Below are 21,925 nucleotides of genomic sequence, written 5' to 3' on the forward strand. Positions count from 1 at the left end.
TCAAGCTTAAAATTCAACAGATCCTGCAAGAACCCACTTACCAGCTGTCCAAGGAGCCTGACACAGACATTTTACACCTGTTCTGTTTCCTGCTGCTTTTGCAAAAGAAATCCATGTATCTCACACTCACAACTTCCAGGAAAATTAAAAAGAAATCTCCAAGTCCGACACCTCAGATAGCCAGGCTAGGTAGAAAACAGAGAAGTGCCTCCCACCTGTGTGTCAAACTGAAACAGGAAAATCTAAAGCAGGAGGAAGAAAAGAGGTAATATCATCAAAGGCCAGTTCCTGGAAGAGAAATGCTGCTGGTGAGCTGAGCAGTGTGAGTCTGCTGAAATGATGTATGGCAAGGTGGGGAGGGCATGTGTGCACACACATGCACATAAACGTCAGCCCCTTCCTTGGAAGTGGATTAGGTGGCAGATGGTGTCAGAACCTGAGCTGCTGTCAAAAGCAGAGTTCACACTGTCCTGCTCTCCTGCACTTAGAGATGAAAGCAGCAATGACAAGCCATTAAAAAAAAAAAAATTAAAGGCTGATAAATAGCTGACAATCAGCTTTGTCACTGGCAGCGAGTGGAACGACATCACTTCTCTTCCTCCCTTCTCCCTCCAGTGTCCTTACAGGCAAAATCCTCTCTGCAATGGAGATGAAAGAGGAAACAAATGTGTGTGTGCAATCTCCCAGCATGAGAAATACCAGAGGCTCCGTTTTTCACAGGGAAACTAGAACCTGCTATTACCAACCCAAATATCAGACCCCAGGACAGAGTGGGGGGAAGCAGAACACTCATCTTAAGATCTATTAAAAGCAAAGTGAGTAGGGGAGAAAGGGAAAAGAAAAAAGAACAACAACAACAAAAAAAAGGAGATAAAAACCCACTGCCCTTGATTGTCAACACAATGAAAATAAATGAGTGAAATAATGCTTGGGAGTGGCATACCAGCTGAAAGCAGTCACAATGACTTTGTACAGGCACCCCTGCTATTACTAATTATTACAGAAAATAAGGGCTTTCAGGCTAAGTAAAAGGATTTTTTTTCAATTCCTAAAACCTCATTCTCCCTGTCCTTTCACCTACCTCCCCCTTTTTCTCTTGCCTCTGAGCACCTGCTTTACATAGCTTTCCTTGTATTATCATTAGCTTCGTGGATAATTGATAGCTGTGCTCGTCCAGCTGATGCTAAGAAAAGAACGACAAGGTGGTTCGACACACACTTACTATAAATAGACACACAACATGGCCAGCGTTTGCCAACATCTGATGATGCTTTCCCTCCTGGGTCCTAAAGTTAGCTAGTTTCTCAAAGTCAAGAAAGAAAAGGAAAGCAAGGTAAAATGCCTTCAATTAATTTTGCAGAGATTGAAGGGATAAAAATAAGAGTGGGCCTTTATATTTTTATGACATGCTAAAAATACCCACTTTATGAAACCTTTGGCACAGTTTGCAAAGCAGAGTTTAAAAGCCTTTACTCGTTTTTTTTGTTGTTTTTTTTTTTAGCAACTGTGAAGCTCCAAATATTTATGTGGTGATGAGGTCTTGGTCAATAGGGCTGGGGAGCAGATCTCTGCTGAGTACAGCATGTGGGAGCAGGACAGAGAGAAACACAAACCTCTCAGCTGTGCTAACCCCCAGGTAGCCCTGCAAAGCCCAAGAGCTCATGCTCCGAGCTCCGAGGGTGAAGGCTGTCAGTCCTGAGAGCAGGGCAATCACAGCTGCCTCTGCATGGCTGGCAGGAGGCTCAGACTGCCTCAGGCACTGACTCAGCAGTAAAGCCTTGAGCCTCATCTCTGCTTGCTTCTGGACACTTCTGGGGCAACCTGCTGACCTCTCCTTCAGCAGACATGCCAGAGGTGGCTTCCAGCTGGAAGAACCTTAGTCTAGCTTGGCCCCTCACCAGAGGAGGGTTGGTACTCTGTGCAGTTGCCCTTTGGTGAACACCTGCCTGCTGCTGACCCTCCCCAGAGCCCTTTCCAGTGCTGCAGTACAGAAATTTCCTTTGCATGATTCACCCAAACTCTTGGCAGGTTCACCCCCTTCCCAGCTTACCCCAAACCCAGCCTCCCAGTGCATTTTCTCCTCTGACAAAAAGCTACTCCAACAGGGTATAGGCTCCAAAATCACCTGCTCCCAAATTGGAGCAGATGTTTATCTCTTCTTGTCTTATTCATTCTATTCAGGTGGACTTTGCAGATCAAGTCAATATTTTTTTCCGACAAGATAAAGTTTTTATTTTGGGAAATTCTTAGTATCTTCCATCTACAAGCACTAATATAGGCTCAGTCCTCACTCACTAAGCTTCATCAGTACAAATAAGGCAAGGAGCAGTTTAAAATTTCTCCTGCTGAGGAAAGCAGCTGCAGGAAAGTATTTGCCCCAGCACATGCCAAGGTATCAGCACTGCTTTTGTCCTTGCAGTAGCCACCTCCCATTTCAGAGCTGATGAACTCATAGATGCCTTCAGAACTTTCTCATTTTCTTTCTGAAGGCCATTTTAGACTGCAGGAATACAGCAGCATGAAAATAAACAACTGTTTGTCCTAATCCTCAATCAATTACTGAAATAGAGAAAACCTGGCGCCATGTGTTCTCACACACAGCCAGTGTCCAGTCATGACACAGCAGCAGTATCTCAGACCTCAGGGAAGGGAAAAAAGAAGAGAACCTAAGCCAAGCCTCCATGCAGCTCTGTGACAGGCAGCCTGCACACAGCAAGAACAGTGGTACAAAGCCACACAACTTTGAGGAGTGGGAGGAGGACTTTTTCTTAAAAAAGCTCCAGAAATCTGCATAACATGGAGGCTTCATCTTAAACTTGTAGCTTGAAGCTACCAAGAAAAGCTGCATCAGGAACAAAAGAAAAAAGAATCCTCCCTTTTATAAAATTGCTTGCCTAGTCACTGAAAAGGGAGAACACTATGGATGAAACAAAGAATAAAAGCATTCAGTTTTTCCTTTCAGCAGCCAAAGAAGTACCCACTAAAATGGAAGCTTTAAATACTTAATGTCCAAAACAAACAAGAGAATTTACCCAAAATAAGACTGCTGGTTCAACACAAACCAGCAGAACTCACAGTAAAGTTCATAGAGGTTTTACATTAGTTGCAGTAATACCAGTTGCAGAAGACAAGATGCAGGTTCCCTTTACAGTAGCAGAAAGACAGGGATCAGATGGAGAACAACTGACCTTTCCCATCTTTGTTACACTTGCACAAAGCAGTTAACATCACCAAAAGGGTGGAGGAGAATTTAGCAGGGATCGGTGCTTGGAGTCTCAACAGATTATGCTATTATTTTGAGATTGTGTAAGAGAAAAAAATAACCTTCTCTATAAATTTTGGCTTACTTTAATAGATGTAGTGGGTGTTGGACTAGAAATAACATCTTGCATTCCTTTAATTTCTGTATGATTGACCTCCTTACAACAATATTCACTATTTGAGCACTGGCACTGTTAACCACACGGTCAAACCCTCAGCTACTTGACTGGTGTCTTGCTCACACACTTGTGACTAAAGCAATCACCACCCTGAGATCAGCAATGCCCTTCCCACAAGCTCAGGTTAGCAGAAACCTTGGAGATTTTCCCACCTTTCCTTAAGCAGATGGCCCTGTGTGTTTCCCCAAGATCACCTGGGTATTTTCACTACCAAATTCCCACTCCAGCAGGGACCCAGGAAGCTGACATCTCACTTGATGGCTCCTTGCACCACTGAAGAGTTTTTCAAATACTGTGCTAGAGGGTTTAATTTTATTACAGGGATATGAGAGTTCCTTAAAAATTTAGGTACAAGAAAAATTAGAATATTTTTCCCCCTAGAAATCCAGACTTTTCAATTATGTTTACCTGTAATTACAGAAACAGTATTCAATGATCAGCATAGTCCCATCCAATTCTTTATTGCTCCACACTTATTTTTTGTTTTGCATGTCTGTTTTTCCCCCTATGCTTTCAAAAAAATTACAGAAGACTTGGGGTTTTTTTTTTGCCAGGCACACAAGTCTGCACCACTAAGGCAGAAAAGAAATTTTTATACATTAGCCAAAGATATGATGAATTTCCACCTCTGTTCAGCCCACCACTAAAATTCTGCATTTCAGATGCAACTTTAATATAGCAACCTATTTTACTTCAAAGTGAGCTGAACACCCAGAAGTTAGTACTAATGGAGAATTCTAGTGTAGAGAAAGCAGGAGTGGAAGTTTTCCAGTTGAAAGGAAAAAGTCATTTCCCAATGAAAACATAAGTCAAAGGAGTGATGCTCATGATGGTGACAATTGCAGAAGGAAATCTAATAGCAGATCAAGAGAAGGAAGGTGAACTACCAGGTAGGCTGAAACTAAGCCTGGGAAAGTGAAGCCTTGCTTAGAATCATCATCATGCCTTTATTAAACACAGAGAGCTCAGCCTGACAGATTCTGTCTTACTGAAGATCCCTGAGGCCTTACCCCATCCACCACTTACTCTGTTGACTCAATCTTTGTCTGTAAATGAAAAATTTATAAAAGGCCTGGTAGGGAGAATGGCTGAATGGCTGCAACCCCCTCTAGAGCAATTCCTTCATGGTGCTTACAAATCAGAGCATGTGTTTGGCACTTCCCTCTCTCTGACAGGGTTCAGCCACCAAGTGAGTGCCTGGGGTAGGATCCCAGCTTCCCTTAATACGCTGTTTTGCAGGCAGACCAGAACAAGGGAGAAATAGTGTGCTGCAGGCTGTGCTCATGAATTCATTCAGAGCACAAGATACTGGAAGTCTGGCTCAGAAGTGCATTTCTAGGCACAGCTCTTGCTGCAAGAACAAATCTTGCAGATTTGCAGGAAAATCCCATGCATCCTCCTGGTTTTTGCCATTCCTGGCTGGACAGCTGGAGCTAACAGGAATTTCCCTATAACTCTGCCTGTCACAACTTGTCATGGCTGTTCCAGGGCAGAGCATGTATGCAGGAACATGACAGCATGCTCTCTTTAAAGATAGTTCAGGCATTGATCACAGGACAATTTTGAGCATTATTTGCACTGCACTGCACAGTTTCATCTGTCAGCCACTCATGATACACAGATCACATCTGTTTCTTGAGGACAGCATTTGCTCCTACTGCTAAAATAAAATCTTTATTGCACAAATTACTCAAAAACATGCATGCTACACAGTGCAACATACACTAAGGGTATTCTCTGAACAGCAGGTAGGCATTAGAAACTGGAATTAAATTGTGTCCTCACCCTAAATTTATGTAGCAAATATACAGACAGAGGCAGAGTGGAGGGAATTTTTGTTAGGTCATCTAGACAGTCATACCCTGTAGCTGTGGAGCTTTCATTTCCTTTGGCAAAGTCTGCCCACTTCAATCAGAGAGATCAGGGGGAGCACAAAGATAAGCTTATATGGGAGCTCACAGGAACATGTGTATCTGAGGAGTTTCTGCAGGTGCTGTGTCTGCAAAGTAACACACTGTCACCCTTGGGGGTTCTTTCTTTTTTGCCCTTCTCCATTTATTTTCTCACCTTTTTGTTGTTTGTTTGTTTTGTAGCTCTATTTTTTTGAGGTTTTGGTGTCCACTGCTCTCTCCATCCCCTGCACTGCTCTCCTCCCCTTTTAAAATTAATGCTCTCTTTCTCTCAAACCCTTTGCTTTCCCTAGGTAATAGAACATTTTCTCCTCCTTTCCCTGCTCTCACCTTTTAGATCCATCCCCCACACCTCTCTAATTCAGTATCCTCGTTACACTTAAGTTCTTTGCTTCCCTTCCTTCTTCCACCTTCTCCATTTAATCTCCTCCCTCCCACTGCCTTACAAATCTCTACCTTCCTTGCCCTGCTCATTCTCTCCACTAACCATTCCTCCCTTCCCCTTTTATCCTGCTCAGTTCCTACTCCCCCACTTCATTCCTACCCACACAGCATCCATTGTGCCTTTCTCCTCCCGCCCCAGTTTCAAACCTCCTCATCATATTTCATTTTCCTGAATTCTATTCAGGTTCCTTTATCAGCATATCTCCCTTCATCATGTTACTGCATATTTCCCATCTCCTAAATTTTTCCTTCCCCATCCACCCTCTCCATTTATAACAGTAGTGGGATTGTTCCTCTTATTAACAGTTATGACCTATTAAAATTTTGTACATACCTTTTTCTGATCAGAACTAAAGCCCCTTCATCCTCCTGTGCTATTTATCTGTCTATAAGCCACACACACGTCTCATTCCTGCTACAGACAGTCTTCTGTCACAAACAGTGCAAATGCTCTCCTAATGTGGAATGATTTCATCCTAGGATAGCCCATCTTCATGGAACTGTACCACACAACTCAAACAGCAGCTCAAACTCCTTCTGGTGGGACAAGTTCACAACTTGCTATTTACTCCATGAACACTGAAATTAGCCTGATTTCAGCTTTCACCTGCAGATTGATGGACAAACTCTCTCTCTCTCACCCTTGCCAGCACAAGCTGGTACATGTCTGTGTGTGCACAGCCCAGGATGAGCAGGGAACGCTTCCCTGTGACCACTGCTCAGCAGTAACACGAGCTCTAATGAAAGCTATGCCAGCCACCAGATGCCAAAGGACAAATACAATCCTTTCTCAATGTGAGGTGTAGGGGATTTTTTAGTAGACAGAGAGGCATGATTATAATAAGTTATTAATAAGAAAAAAAACCCCAAACAAACAAGCAAGTGAGATCAACAGACAAAACTCAATTAAGAAAATCGCTCAAACTCCCAGAGTTGGGGTTGATCAGGGAACTGTTCAGTAGGACCTTCCATACAAACAACTGAGGTTGTATAAAGATGGTTTTTTTCTGTACTGTGCTGATGTAAACAGAAGCTGTGCTTAACCTTCTTCATCCTCCCCTTAGTCCCAGATTCAAATTGACTGCATGATCTGGCATTTCAAATCCAAATGGAAAAAACACAGTACCTGGTGAGAGATGTTGTTCTCAGCAAGAGGTCTGGCATCAAGCAGAGAACAAATACAAGCACCCAGGTTCTTGGAGCTACTACAGCACTGGAGAAAAGAATAATTCTTTGAAAAAGCCAAAAAAAATTGATGTTTTAAAGGCTTCTGCTGCTTGTACATACACTTATCCTCTCTGATTTTGTTGAAATGGCATTGTCTCAAGACCAGAGAAGAAAGTTGCTCTACAACCTTTCTCAAATCTAGGAGAAGGGATGTGGCTCCTATGGCCTTGCAGAATAGGGGACAGAGCTGGATACCACATCTACAAACCTTAACTAATGTCCCTTCTGCACTTGCCACTCAGCTTCTAATGTCCCTGCATCTTCCCTTCTTCATCTGCCATCTCCCACTCCTCTCCTTCAGACTCCTCAGAGAGGGAACATGACAGAACAGTCAATAAAACAATTCCTGTTGACTTTAAGGACTTACTCAGCTAACATGGGGAACATGTCCTCTGCCTCTGGTGCTGAGGACATTTTCATACATAAATGTTGTTCTTCAGCAAATAAGCTGAGAATGCTGCTGCAGCTGGGTAAAGGTTTTTTAAATCCAAAATGTTAGAACCTTGTGCTTAACCATTTAATCATTTCCCCCACTCCTCCCCAAATCCTTGAGGTGTTTCTGCTGGTAGCTAGTTGCCATAGGAACCCTAATCTTTATGTGTTTTGCTTGTTAAATAAACTAGCATCAGAACTCTCCTTTATGGCTGCTCTGTCCTTCTCCTCCCTTTACCCCTCCTTCCCTCCCTGAAAAAGAGATCAAAAAGATAATATGTCTGATAATCATCCTTTCCTCCTCTCCTCCTTTCTCCACAGCTCCTATGAGCTTTCCAAGTCCAACACCCATAATTTGGCAGAAATAGCCACTGTGATGCAGAGGGATACATTAGGCCTGACTGTTCTCTGGATTTGTCCAGAGAGGAATCAGAGGCAAGGCAGACAGCACCAGGTCGGATAATGCAGCTTCAGAACCATGCTATGATAACAGAGACACCTAATCCCAGCTATATCAGATGAAACTTTCCAGCACTTCCCATGAAAACTCCCTTCTCCTCCAGTCCCCATTCTCACCCTCGTCCTACCTCACTATACATCAGCAATGCAATTTTAATGCCATTAGTGAGGGGACAGCCCTGAAAAGGTATTTCAGAGATGAAAGCTGAAAACAAAGCAAAGGAGGCTAAATATAAAAGAAACACCAAAGACAAGATGTTTGCAGTGGCCTAGAGCTTTTTAATATGAAGTAAGATTTTTCTATTCTGTGGACCAGAGATCTAGGCCAGAATTATGTAGGTCACAAGCAAACCTTGTTTCATCTGGTCTTAAACCAATACTTAGAAGGTGATAACTCCTACTCAGAGACACCATTTTTTTCTTCATATATTTTCTTGTAAAAGAAACAAAAAACCTAAAGTGGCAAGAGAAGGAATGAAGGAATGGAGTGGCATGAAGGAATAAAGCCACTTGGCTTTGTGTGCATGTATAATTGTCTAACCATGCTTTCCATCTCAGGAGGAAAATATATATATATATATGCTAAATGGAGAGATTTCCAAAGTTGTTCTTCCCCTCATAATTTTTAGTACAACATATATCATTCAGAGGAAGAGCAATGCTATCTCTACTATCTCACACATTTGCATGGAATTAAATACCTAGAAAATTAAAAGTTTCAAGATTGGAAAGAACAGGCAGAAGGGGATTTTCAAGAGGCTGAATTTCCACTGCATGCAACACCAAAGCAGGTTAGCAAACAAGGACCCTATTAACCTGAAATTAATAACTAGTTAATCCTTCATCTACACCACAACAAAGTAACCTCACACCAAAGCAGAAGCATCAGTTTCAGGATCATTTGGGCATACCCAGGGATCTGCAGCAGCTGTTCACTGGCATATGAATCATGGTCCCCATGGAAGACTGCATTGCTCAGCCTGCCTCCAGTGGGTAAAAGCACAATTCTGAAAGCAGTTGGACTGCTGATTTCTAGCTAATTCAGGGTTTGGGCTGGTCTGAGTTTAGCTGAAAGACCCAGCAGCAATGGCAAATAATGAAAGAGTTGCTGTTGCAGTGTGGTTTACAATTAGTTGTCCTATTGCTGTGCTCTGCACAGGTCCCCTACTTGCCCAGCACACATAGATGCTCTTACAGCTCTGTTTATCAGGAATGCAGATAGGCTCCTCCCCAGACTCTTTCAGAAATACGCCTTCTTAAATTAGCAGCCCTTAATTTTAAGTGCAGAGTTCAGGCATAATTCAGATGAAGCTTCATATATGCAACTTGGCTAACTTTAGCCCCACTAGTCTGTACTCTGCCAAACTGTAATCTCATAACCTGGATCCTTCTGACATGCCCACTACTTCTTACTCCTTACAAGAGTGCTGGAAACAGCACACAAGCAGCAATCTCTGTGAATATTTATGCATGTGTGGTCAGGCCCACAAGTAGAAAGAAGAGATAAGTGAATAAAATAACACTAAGTTGAGTTAAGGTTCATTCATATTCTGGATGAAGGTATTGCAAATTCCTACTTTAAATGAATATGCCCCCTGTCAGAAGTCTCTTTTCTGTGATAATCATGGTCCTTGTTCTTCAGGAAAGCAATTTTTAAATTCAACCTAAGTTTCCTCTCTCCCTCTACTTTGTTTTTTTCATTTCTCTGTGGGGGCTGCTTTTTTTGAAGAGGTATATTTACGAATCCCATGTGGTTTTGCTACCCCCTTTATGTAACGTATATTCTGGGCTGTCAGAGTGCACGGATCAGCAGTAAAGCATTGTGGGGGCTATTTCTTCTCCTTCAATCCCCATGAGTCTGCTACCTCCAGTTTTGCTCAGAGATTCATAGCTGAACAACCATAGAAATAAATTCAGATGAAACTATTTCAGCTGAAGCCTCCTCTGAGCTTGTAGCCAAACTAGGAGGGGAGGTGGCCTAGGGACCAAGGGGGAAATTGCCCAAGATTTATTCATTAAGTTAACCATTTGCCACTTACTTGAGATTAGACTCCCAGTCCCTCAGAAGGTTTGCATGTTGTATTTTTGCAAACTTCAGAAGGTAAACACTGTAAAGAAATAGGTGGGCACTGCCAAGGGCTTCTTCACAAGAGCTTGGCACAACAGTTTTCATTCCTTTCCCTTCCACAGTCCAGCCCATACAAAATTTCCAGTGTCCTCCTCACTTTATGAATCCTTGCCTCAGTAAGACTTCTCTGCCACCACCCCCACTCACTCAGTGACTCAGACTTATTAAGATAACTTCTCTTTTTCTAGTTCCTCACCTCCAACACACTCAATGCATTAAGGCACATACTCCTGCACATGTTTGAAATCTTCACCCAGCCACCCTCTCTCATCCAACTTTCCTCCTACAGCTCTTGCACTCCCCCATCCCGGGATGACAGAGCCAGTCAAAACCCACCCAACTGAGTTCAACTTTTACTTACACTTCTGGCTTCTCTCAAGATTATTTTGAGCTGGTGCTTGAAGACACCAGGACAAGAAGGTCTAAGGTAGCTCTCCTCTTCCACCAGCACAGCCTTTGGCAAAAGGTGAGGTTTGTCATGCGCAGATCAGCCGTGACCAGACACGTGGGAGGGAGAGGCCCTAGTGCTGCACTGCAGCTCAGTGCATGTGCTGCACAGGGATCTGGCTCTGACCCATGTGCTGTGCCCAGACCACAGCCATGGTGAGCCATGGGCTGCTTTAGGAACCTACTGGCTCCTTTGAATAGAGATAGTTTGTCCCATGCAACAAGAGGGATTAGTATGTCACTGTTTAGCCCTGCTTTAAGATGTTTAGGGCAACAAGAACTTCTCATCAGGTTTTAGGACCAGCAGGTACCCTAATTTCCCAATTTCCCACCAGGCTATGGATGCTCTGTAGGCAGTGGTGCTGGGGTGGTCTCTGGGCATAAAGCAGGAGGCTGAAGCAAGACATTAAAAGAGCCCTTCCAGCCCCTGGGTCCCGGTGCCTGTGGAAGCACACGGAGGACCACGAGCTGCAAAGCATCACTGGCACTGCAGGGGAAAGAAGGCTTTTGCTAAAGCTGGGGATTTGCTCAGATTGACACCTCTGCTGCTGTACGGAGCTCTGCACATTCGCTCATGCTGGCTTTTGTTCCTTTTCCATAACCAGCAACAGGTGGGGAGGAGTGGGATGTACATGCAGAAGGAGGATGCGGTGGGAGCAGAGAACATGTGCCTGACATTCAGGGATGTGTGTAGGGAAAGCTGTCTCCCTGGAGCAAAAAGGGACTGGGAAAGGCAAGGGGCCTGCTGAGCCGTGGGTCGCTCAGGTGGGAACAGGGACAGACTTCTGATTCCAGCAGAATCCAGAATCTCTGAGCTGAGGAAATGGCTGAGGAGAAGGTTGAAGCAGGAGTGCACAGATCAGATTAAATGAGGGAATCTGCATCCTTGGTACCAAATGTAGATGCTCTTAAAATAGTTTTCTGACACTTGTGTACTGATTAAGAAACAGTGCCCATTTCTGAGGCATAATTCTGTGTGTCTTCATTTCATATCCACTGGCAAAATGCTGGAAACACCTGGAGCTAGGCAAATGGCTTTGCTTTCTGTGCAACAGTCTTTTGCTCTTTCCCTGATCCATACAACTGCAGTACATATGCACCACTTCTACTCCAACATTAGAGTCTTCCCTGACCAAAGACTTCCAGGTCTAAGCTATTTGGGATGTGCCTAACCAAGTGACCCTGCTGGAGACCTACAAGAAAAATTAAACTGTGTCTCATCTCAGGTAAAAGACTCTTCTATAATTGCACTGCAACCTTTCCAGACACCTTCTCCCCTAGAACAGGTTTCTGATTTGCCCTGCACTAGTCTGCTTGCTGGGTAACAGAAGTTGGATTCATTTGGTTCCTCACTCAGAGGCCAGGCATACAGTTTTATCTGTCCAGTGTCCAAATTTGCAGCATTAGCCTCACAAATGAAACTCCAGAGGGAAACAGAATTAGGGAGAAGAGACATAAGAGAAAAGTTGCCCTCTTCCCTTTTCCAGGGTTGTTTTATTTATTTTTTTTTTTTTTATTGGGTTAAATTTTAAACACTCTGGAAAGTTGCTGGACTACTTTACCCAAAAAGATGTTTAATCACTCAAATTCTGAGTCTGGATAACTGGAGGAAAGAACCACATATTCGCCATTCAGAGAATAACTGAGACATCAGCAGTAACAGAGAGGCAGCACATGATCCAAGTCTCCTCATATCTGAGTGTGGAGATACCACTCCTGTGAGAGAAGGAGATATAATATCTGGACACATACTAACCTAGGCCTCTGTGATGAGCTGCCAATAAGAGCCTCAGCTCCTGTTAATTATGGTGGTGTTCCTACAATGATGAGATGACTTCTCTGTGGAGAAGAGCTCTCATCAGGAAATTGGTTCTATTGCAATTAACATCTTTGAATATCCAAATTTAACATCCTCCTTGAGCCTTCTCCCTTATTTCAGGAAGTTTGTGATCAATCAAGTCCTGAAATAGAGCTGGAGATCTGGGATTCAGAGAAGGGGGAGGAGTTCTGTGTTTGGGGGCAGGAGGGTTAAGTACACCACAGTTTCAAAATCATCTGGTTGATGTCTCCAGCAGCATTTCAACCTTTCATCCCTATATGCATAATTTCCAGGAAAGCTGTTATCCTCATGATCACTGTTTAGAGTGGGAACAGGTGACACATCCATTTCCTTGCCTCAGCTCTGTGTTCAGGTTCAGCTGTAGAGCAGAGACTGCAACACAGAAAGCCCAAAGACACAAACATCCTCTTCTGAAGCAATTAATACAACATGTCACCTTTCCTCTTCCCCTCCTTCAAAACAAAGAACAAGCACAAAACAAAGAAATCACCAGTTTTCACTTCCTGGGACTGTCATTCCATCAGTCCCCACCTACTGCAGCTCCTCACAGAGCTGAGGTAAACATGAATAGATGCCAAAGGAGAAAACAAAACAAAAACATCTTGCTGATCTTGCTCTGGACCACATGGCACCTGAAACACCCACTACTTCCAGCAGCAGCCCTGCCATAACCCAGCTCACAGGAAGAGGGCAAATTAGTATTTCTGATGTACAACCTTTCAGGGGTGAAGGAAAACAGGTTTTCTATTCCCAGCACAGTTAAAGAAAAGCATATAGGCCTAGACACCAAAATTTTCCTCATCTTGTACCACAACAAGAAATCTGAAGAGTAGATGCACTCACTTTATGGCACTGTAAACAACTGGGGGGAAAGCAGCCCTACCTAGGAAGGATTTACCAAAAATTTCACTGCAGCTAGCTATTAAATTTTAAAATATGTTCACAACCAATAGTATCAGATGGCTAAAGTTTAGGGCTCAAAATTCATAACCATAAAATAAGAATTTATTTTTAATATTATTTTTTTTAAAAAACAGATTATATTTGCTGTATTATAGTCAGTTATATAACATCTGATTTCCTGCAGGATAACATTAGACACTCCCCAACTTGAAAAATGTAAACACTGAGTGCTTACATACTTAGCTGGGTAAATCACTATGAGTAAGAAAAATTGCATTACATTCAATGAAATCAAAATAAAACGTAGCAACACTTTATGTCTACAATGCCATCTCTTGTCAAAAATGACCAAAAAAAAAACAAAAACAATGAAACTTGAGAAATAAGTACAATAGACACAAAATTAAGGTGCAGAGTCTTGGACCACAACTACAGCAGCTCATGCAGTCACCTACACCTGTTCAATAATCAAGAAAATATGCCTCAAAATCATATTTGGACAGTGAAGGCCAGGGTAACCAGAGAAGAAACCATAGGGAGTCACTCTGTCTCTTGCAACAGATACCAAATTAGACATGAGATGAGCAGAAAACTGAACAAATTAATCCTACAGCCTTTTATACTGAGTCCATCTTTGTTTTCAATGAGGGATGCTGCTGGGGCAGAGACAGGAAAATACTCAGATAAAGGCCTGTTGAATGAAGTCTAAGAGGTAGAATAAGAGAAGTAGAAACTAGAGAGCTGATGGGTTAGAAAGCCACTGCACAGCATGAGGGTTCAACAGCTGTGAAAACAGTGCAGAGGGGTTTGCAACGTTCAGTGCCTTCTGCAGGGCTGCCTCTTTCAAGGGAGCAAGTGAAGATACAAACCAAGATTTATGAAGATCTACACACAATATTATGATTCATTAGTGGAAGCTAGGAACTAATAATTGGGGTTCCCTTGTCCCAAATCATTCTGTATTTAATACAGTCTGTGCAGAGGCTGTTGCAAACACATCATCCTGTCTTCCAAATCACTGTGATTTGTGTGCATTCACACCAAGAAACATCTTGAGCATGAAGAGTTACAAATACAATTGAGGGGTTCTGAAACTACTAATTTTACAGCTCTCAAAGCCAGGGTAATTTCAACAAAAGAAGGAGGATAACAGGAAAATCAACTCTTGGGAATCCCATAAGAATTCCACTCCCTGGAAACCAAGGGGAGGGATAACCAGTAGGGATGAGTGCTCAATCTGTCCACTCAGGTAACAGAGGGGCAGGTGTAGAGGAAAGGTTTCCTGGGTGTCCTGGCATCCTGAGGGTGGCCCAGCTATCTGTGCCTGCTGCCAGCGGGTTGGCAGCAGAACACACCTGCTGCATCCAGAACATCACACCCTGACTGCAGGAGGAATGAAAACTGCACAGATCAGGAGCATCAAGCAAACCTTGTTCTGAGGGCAGGTCAAATTTCAGTCCTCTTACCCTTCACAGAGCCTCTCTAAAATTCTTGCACTTCAAGGCATGAATTCACAAGAACATATTAAAAGCATAACATCATTTAGAATCTGCAAAGTCCTCTGTCACACCCCAGCACTTCAAGTGTTCCACATCATACATCTAAAGCCACTTGGTTTTTGGTGACATTTAAGGAGGAAATTCCTCTTTAGCTCTCCACTCAAATTCTCATGACAGAAACCAAGAGGGTCAGCCCTTTAAGGAGCACCTTTGTTTCTTTACTACATAAGCTCGCCATTATACACTCACAATCATGCTGACACGCACATTGCAACTAACTTGGAGCACCCAGATGGCCCACAGAGATATAAATACACACATGAAAACCTGCACCACAGAGATATATATGCACCAGCACACATGAAAGCTTCCAACCTTCGTGTATTCCAAGGATGCTTGTCTTTCCACCGGTCCCACATTCCCAAGAAGTTCTGCTGGCTCCTGCCCCCAGCACCCAGTGTCTGACTTTCTTGTCAACTTCAGGAGCTGCCCAACACGAAGGCAAGAAAGCAATAGGTCCAGGGAGGATTGAGGAGTACCCTGTGGCTGCCCCAGGGTAGCCAAGTGAAAAAAAGATGAGGGGCAGAAGGAGGGAAGAGGTGGTTCTTGAGAGGCCACTGGAACAACTGTCATATGAGCACGCTTCAGTTTCCTTCCCATTTTTTATATTTAGGTGAAAACATAAGTAGCTACTTATAAAAAGGAGAGGGAACCAACCAAAAAAACAACCTCCTGGGCTTATATTTTTCCATGGAGGACGTGACAATTTTCTGTCCTGAGTGAACATCAGGACAGCAAATAAAAGCAGAGTAAGCAAAACCCATGCAATTTCCAGATCCTGCTGCAATTTTACTTCAAATCCAGGGATGAGCATCAGGAGCTAGAGCAGTAAATAAAGTATCCCTCGCTTTTGCTTCAAGCAGATAACCACTGCAGCTTGCTAAAAGCTCTGAGTGCTGTAGCCTTTCATAACAAGTAACAAAGCCAGGCAGAGCACATAATAACCCTTACCCTGTGATGAAGTATAATAATAATACATTACCACAGTTAGATGGTACATCTTTATACATGAGTAAGAAGAAGCTACTGTGTTCTTCATACAAACATTTTATCTGGCTATAAGCAAAGCTCTTAAAGTCAGAGTGGATTCAGGAATAAATTTACTTCATTTACTGTGCACAGCAATAGTCCATCCCATGCTAATGGCAACTCTTATGCTTTTTGTCAATATGTTCTTTTTATTGGGAATTTGGATGGCTTTTTAGCTGGTTCATTTGCTATTTTGTGTCACACATCACCTGCTTCTCTCTGCTGGTGTTTTCCAGCTTTACAGCTGAAGATTATCCCTTTGGGCTGATCATCCTTTTTTCAAAAAGGTAACACTGAAATACAGGAAGCAGGTATAACAAATCCAGAGAGAAAAATCCTTTCATAGATGTCTGACAACTCTTCAGTCTTCCCATTCTCAAAATGCTCCCTTCCTCTTAACACCTGCTACCCTCTCACCAAAATGTCTGAGCTTTGTGCACACACAAAGAAGTCTCCTTCCCAAAGGGTGGTCACAGCACCCCACCTTCTGCAGCTCCCCTGGCTTCACCAGCCAAGGGCAGTGACAGACTCCACTGCCTCAGGTGCAGCTCCAAAGGCCCCTAAGCCAGCTCAGACAGGGTAGTTCAGTCTCTCTCCTTCCCTGGAATCCCATCACCCACATGCTCCCGGCACCTGTGCCTAGTAAATCAAGGGACTCCCTGACCTGGGTTTGCATCCCTGATCTACACCTTGAATCACTGTTTCCTCTGCCATAAATGGGCAGCTGAGGACACTGGGCATGATACTCCCAAAGAAGACCCTTCAATTTAGTATGACCTCATCACTTCTACTACTTTTAACACTTTGTGATCATTTCTGCGTGGAGATAAGTAAATCTCCCATCTTCTCTCTCCGCAACAGAGAGACTCGTCTGAAATATTTCCATTCAGCATTTTTTCCAATCATCTTTTTAATGTTTTTCTTAAAACTAAAGCTGACTCATCCACTAAAACAAGAGAGTCTGACTCATATTTAACACTTTTGTCACCATGGCTCATTTTGGTCAGCAACTGGCTTAGACTTTTCTTTGCACTACATGTAAGAGGAAAGAAAAGAGAAAAATGTACTTTAAACATTCAGGTCGAAACCATTGACAAAAGCTCAGGATAAATCTGCAGAGAAAGGAAAATTGTTTCAGCATCTAGAGACCCATTACAAATTAGAACAGAAATGAAATTTTTCAGCAAGAGACAGATTTGTACTTTCATGTTCCCAGATTCAGATGAAGAGGGGGCTCTGTTCAAGAGATATTTGGCTAGAGGGTTTTCTTTTTTCATTTACCATCATCAAAAACCTCATAAGATTGAACAACAGTGCTTCAGAAATGAAATAAAGAGCCAGAAATAATTTCCCATTTACACATATCTTGCAGTGAAATTTATTCTTTAATATTTCTAAAAATCAAAAAAGGGGAGCCCTAAAAAGTGAGACCCAAATTTAGGTGAGATAAAAACTGTTACTGCTTCACCCATGGGTAGTCCCCATTTCAAACAAGGAGAGCATCAACATCCTGGTTAGAGCCACAAAACCCTGATCCACAGAAGGCTTCTGTGAGGCAGATCCCATTAAACCATCTGCAGCAATTTTCCAGAGGAATCAAAAAAGCTGGAGAGCAGATCTTATGGAAATTAATGGGATTTGGGATGTTGGTTGCCTCTAGCTTTCTTTCAAAGACCTCCAGGATAGCCTCAGAGCCTGGTCTTCTCTTTGATATGGAGATCACTAATAAACCAGAACAGTGTCTTTGCCCATTTGGGAGCAAACTAATACCACCTATGCAAAGGCTTTTCAGTAACTTACAAATGGTAGAGGGTTTCAGTCCCAGCTAAAGTGAAATAAATTCACAATCTAGAATTTAAGAAGTTGTTTATGAGGTTTGGGTAGGGGCTTTTATTAATTTTCCAATTAATTAGGACAAAGATAAAATACTGAGGGAGATGAGGGGAGAGATTTTGACACAGCAAATGGAAATAGGTTTTAAATGTCAGAAGGTGAAACGGGCTTAGTTTACTTCTGTGTTTTGGAAAGCAGCAGGGAACTCGAGACATCTATATAAACAGATAATTGGAGCATTCTGGCTCACAATTCTTACCTAGGTATCAACAGACAGAGAAATCCCCTTGCTTCACATACCACCCCTGTGCTCTGGCAGATGTTAGCATCCAGACCCACTGCTCCCACACGCTTTCCAGTTTAATCTGTGTTTAATGCCTCCTGAGATCACAAGACCTGCACTTTCAGAGAGCACTTTTGCAGCCCAGGCAGGCAGGACCAGTCTTTAGAAAAACCCTCAGACTGGAGGCAGAAAGTGCTGCTGGTGTCCACCCCTGCAGCATCCGAACTCTGCAGGGGCAAGGTGACTTTGGGAACGGTTGTGCTAGTCTAGAGATGTACTTCACGCCCTGCTTGAAAGGAGGGACAGCCCTATCCTGTTCCTCACCCACAGAGAGGCAGATCATGAGCTCTCCTGTCACAAGGGGACCTCCATCACCAGCCCCAGCAGCACAGCAGGCACTCAGTGGAGAGCCAGGCTGTTTGTTCTCCAGGGTGAGGTAGCCAAAGGTCCAATTTATCATATGCCTCCACCGTTTGTCAGCTGCATGTGATCACTCATGAATAATGCTCTCCTGCCCAGCTCAGAGGCACACAGTTGTGCCCTCTCACTGGCCACGTGTCATACACAGACCATCCAAGACACAACTGGGATATGCTTATTTCAGGGCTTTATAGCACAGGAGTTAGAACACTTTTCTTTCCAGCTGTACACCTTGACTTTGCTGTAACCAAGACAGAAGGACTCTGGGAGGTGCAGCCTGTTGAAAACAAACAGAATGCATCTGATTTTACAAAGGAGCTCTTGGGATTTAAGGGAGGAATCCACATCTGAGAGGAAGCCAAGGCAGTGCTTTCTCCCAGATTCACCCCCCTGAGCTACCAACAGGTCCCCATCACTATATTGGTGGTACCAGGTCCCTGGGCAAACCTTGAGGAGGCCTGGCACTGAGCTGAGGTGTTCCCAGGGCAGTCAGAACCCCACATCTCTGTATGGGAAGGGAGGAGCTTGCAGACCACTGGATAAGCATGGATGGAAAAATAACAAAGTAGTTCCTTGGGCACTGCATTCTCAAATTGCCCGAAGCTCCACACCGGGTGGTGGGCACACCTTCTCAGTCTGGAGGAGATGATAAAATTGTTTGTGCCCTCCCAGCTGTTCCTCAAGGAATTACTGCTGATTGAGCAAGAGGCTCAACTGGATAATCTATTTCAGAAGAGAACCACCAAGGTCCAGACAGCAGAGAGTTTTTGCTCCCCCGCAAAAGCCCAAAATATAGAGGTCTGTGTTGGCACAAGCTATCTGCCCTGCTCTGGGCTCATCATGCCACTCTGCCCTGCACTTACTGCTCCAGGACTTGGGATCCCAGCACTCCCCAGCCTGCCTGCACAGCTCAGAGCAGCAACGCTCCAGCTCTGTGACATTCCTGCTGAGAGACAACACGGAGAAGAAAAATGTTCAGTTGCCTTGAAGCTGCAAAAGGAAGCTTAAAGACTAACTAGCAAATTGGATAAAAGAATGTAGAAGTATGCACATAGGATGATAAACATAGCTAGAACCAGTGGATAAACAGTGGGGAGCATAGTGTCTTTTGTGGCAAAGCTATGCATCAAGAAATAACAGCACATGCCCTAAGAGAAGTTAAGGCAAAGTCATCACAATACTGGGGGCTCTCAGTGAATACGACCACACCTTTAGAGGACTCTTCAGGACCATAAGAGGACTTCCAGTAAGAGGCAGAAGCATGTAAATTAATTCCAGGAAAAGTGATGTTCATGTATTGGCTAGGAAATATGTTGTAATGAATATGTTTAATCATGGTGGAATAAACACCCTGTTGTAAAATTTCATGCATTCAATTAGAGGAAAAATCTCCCAGATGTGTCCAGCACTGTAATAAAAAATGCCAGTTTGCTAATACTTCCAATTGTGTTAAAATTTTTGTTCTCAAGCTGATTTCAGTATCACTACCTTAGAGGGCAGGACTAGACAGAGTACAGTTACAAACTGCTCTTCCCAAAGTATTGCAAAACTGCAGGGTTGGATCCTTGGCCAGGAAATCCTTTGCCTGGGGGCAAAAGGGCAGATTGAGGTGAAATGCTGCACACTGGGCTGCTACATCCAGGAGGAATGAAGGTCAAATGCTTTGGGAGAGAAGAGATAAATAAAATTAAGAAGGCAGCAGTCAGAGTATCCAAACCTACTGACATTATACCCACAGAAATCTCTTATAATTGTGGCAAAACCTTCAGCCTGGCTAAAAATCAGAGACAGACTCTTAAGTGCCCCAAGTTCATGTGTCCCTGAGCAAGTACTCTGAAAGGACTGTTTCAACTCTACAAATGTCTGAAAAATTCATAGTTTAACCTTTACTCTTGAATTTCATCTCCGGTGGTAAGAGAACAGCCTGTCCTCTGCCACCCCAGTGGTGTTGCAGAGATTAATGTATGCCTGTACAGGATTTTGAAAACCACTTTACAAATCCTCAGAGTTTGTCATTACTCCCCAAAACCGCTTGAGAGAGAGAGGTTTGTGCTCAGCATGCAGCAGCCAAGAGCAGGGCCAGGACCACAGACACCCAGCCCCATCTGCCACCTGCACACCAAGGCAGAAGGCAACCCCAGCAGGAACGCCTCACAGGAACACCTGGCATACAAGTCACTGTCTGTACAACAACACACTGAACAAGCCAGTGTGTTCTGCTCAGGATTCCCATGCACTTCTGTAATGGATGCAAGAGCAGCTCTGCTCCAACTCTCAGCAGCAGCAGCCAAACGGTGCTGGTCTTACTCCACTTCAAAAGTCACAACCAAGACCAACATCACGGTAATAAACAAGAGAACTGGATCCCCAGAAAACCTCAGGAACTCAGTGTTTCCCCTCCCAAGCAGGCAGATGCAGGCATTCCTCTCCAGCTCATAATAGAGGCACCAAGAGGAGCCAGAAGGAGAGAGACAGAGTCAAGCAAATGTAACAAGAGCAAGGGAGACAACAAAGCACTGACACCCACACACAAGCCCTCAGGTTTCTTGCCACTGAGTCCATCCCCAGTGCTATCCACACTACTTTTCCATCCCCTGACACATGTTAATAATTCTTGTTGATGGCCCTTCTGCTAGCCCATGGCACCAGGGTGTTCAGGTGAGAGCGGCAGCGAGAGCTGCGGAGCCACGCGGAGCCTGCCTGGCTCTCAGGGAACATGCACAAAGCAGCCAGCACAGACACTCATGCTGCAGAAACAATTCAGGTGCTTTCCAAAACTCTGCTTTACAAATGGCATACAAACAGCAGCATGGAAAATGTGTATGAACTGACCATTTGATGCAGTAGCTCAGATCCTGCCAGCTTGGGCACAAGAATCCTGTCTGCTTGATTTGCCCTCTGTTCAGTAGCCCTTCCCAGCTTTTATAGCACAGGCAAAAGCTAAAGCATCAGATGATCTATACTGAAGTATGCTAGCTCCAGGAATCCTGATTTTCTTGACAAAGCCATCCCAAACAGACAAGCCACTAAAATCTGAAGCAGCCTTACAAGTGAACATCTTCAGTTGCATCAAAATTCATTTATCTTTTATGTATTGCTTCCCTCATACTTATTTTCTAAACTAACTACAGTGGAACACTAACCCCAAATCCACATAGCTTTTCATGTTTGAATACACAAAAAAAAAAAAAAAGATGCACAGAAGAAAAAAACCTGTGGAGTTTCACACCTGGAAAAGTCCACAAATGAGACAGGAGATCTGTTGTTCATTCTAGCATTTCTCTATGTGGATGAGATTTCTTTTACAGTGCAGCATCCTGATAGAAGCTTAGGGCAACATCATCTCAGATGCACAACAGTTCCTTCAGTGCATATTTACTGTCATGCAGCCCATCATTCTTTATTTGGAGCTATATTTTTATGCACAAAACAGTAGCTTTCAGGAGGCAGGAGTTATTAAAAAGTTCATCTGTTCCAGCTGCTTAATCCTCACTTAAACTCATCATTAATCCTTTTTTTATGACACCATAATTGTCCCTATGGCAACCAATTGTGATGTCACAAACAAGAT

The 21,925-nt window shown here is 43.5% G+C and overlaps 1 protein-coding gene and 1 long non-coding RNA gene across 12 annotated transcripts in view; both read right to left on the minus strand.

The window, feature by feature from the left end:
• DGKI (diacylglycerol kinase iota) overlaps positions 1 to 21,925 on the minus strand; it is a 199,970-nt gene that overhangs the window by 160,266 nt on the left and 17,779 nt on the right. Inside the window, exon 1 of one of the 10 annotated variants that reach the window (XM_086884907.1) lies at positions 42 to 61. The exons of the other annotated variants lie outside the window; for them this stretch is intronic. The gene's annotated coding sequence lies outside the window, so the exon portion shown is untranslated. Of the gene's footprint in view, positions 1 to 41; positions 62 to 21,925 lie in introns of those variants that run through there. 10 annotated transcript variants of the gene reach the window in all.
• On the minus strand, positions 18,525 to 21,815 carry LOC111936747 (uncharacterized). Of its 2 annotated transcripts, none has more exons than XR_002868321.2 (4): positions 21,584 to 21,815; positions 19,843 to 20,015; positions 19,218 to 19,297; positions 18,525 to 18,631 (listed from the first exon to the last, which is right to left on the minus strand). It is a non-coding gene; the product is annotated as an uncharacterized LOC111936747 (long non-coding RNA). The 2 variants fall into 2 exon arrangements; XR_002868322.2 differs by having other exon boundaries at positions 19,218 to 19,300.

This window comes from Cyanistes caeruleus, chromosome 4, assembly GCF_971803275.1.
Source record: "Cyanistes caeruleus chromosome 4, bCyaCae1.hap1.1, whole genome shotgun sequence".
Lineage (NCBI taxonomy): Eukaryota > Metazoa > Chordata > Aves > Passeriformes > Paridae > Cyanistes > Cyanistes caeruleus.